The sequence below is a fragment of the Cebus imitator genome, unplaced genomic scaffold (assembly GCF_001604975.1).
Source record: "Cebus imitator isolate Cc_AM_T3 unplaced genomic scaffold, Cebus_imitator-1.0 Scaffold5, whole genome shotgun sequence".
NCBI lineage: Eukaryota > Metazoa > Chordata > Mammalia > Primates > Cebidae > Cebus > Cebus imitator.
In genome coordinates this window covers 12,290,990-12,291,628 of record NW_016107320.1, presented here as the reverse complement: position 1 = coordinate 12,291,628, position 639 = coordinate 12,290,990, and positions in this window count along the sequence as shown.

The window sequence follows — 639 nt, the reverse complement described above, 5'->3', positions numbered from 1 at the left end:
ACAAGTTTCACAGTGGTTACCCCCGAAAAGTTTAAAAACAAAAAGTATCCACAGCACTTGCGTTCCCTGGTTCCTGTTCCTCTTAGAGGCTGCTGAGACCCCACATAACGTATTGAGTCTTTTTGGCATGACTGTGAAGACCAAGTTTCTTCTTTATAAAAGTCGCGGTAGTCTTGCTCTTGAATGCTGGCAAATGTCACTGGGGCAGTATGGATGTGTCCTTTTCTAAGGGGAGAGCGGAAGCATTAGCTGTTAACATCTGTAAAATGTAATAATGGTAGACGCTTTATTGGGTTGTAATTGAGATGAAATGAGCTCTTCTATGTTAAATACTCACTTTAAACCAGAGCCAGATCACACACTCCTAGCTATGTGACCTTGGACAGGTTACTTACCATCTTTGTGCCTCAGTTTACTCCTCTCTGACATGGGGAGAGTTTAATACTGATCTTTACAGAGTTTTGGAAGGTTAATGCAGGATACTTAGCACAAGAAGTACTCAACCCATGCTAGTTATACTTATTCAAGAAAGCCTGGAAGAGTCATTGGCTTTGCATAGTTTTGTAGTTATGGGAATTTAAGGGAGAGACTCTTTCTCCAGGTGTTATGAGGATCGCGGCCAAGCCCAGTCTCTGCCTC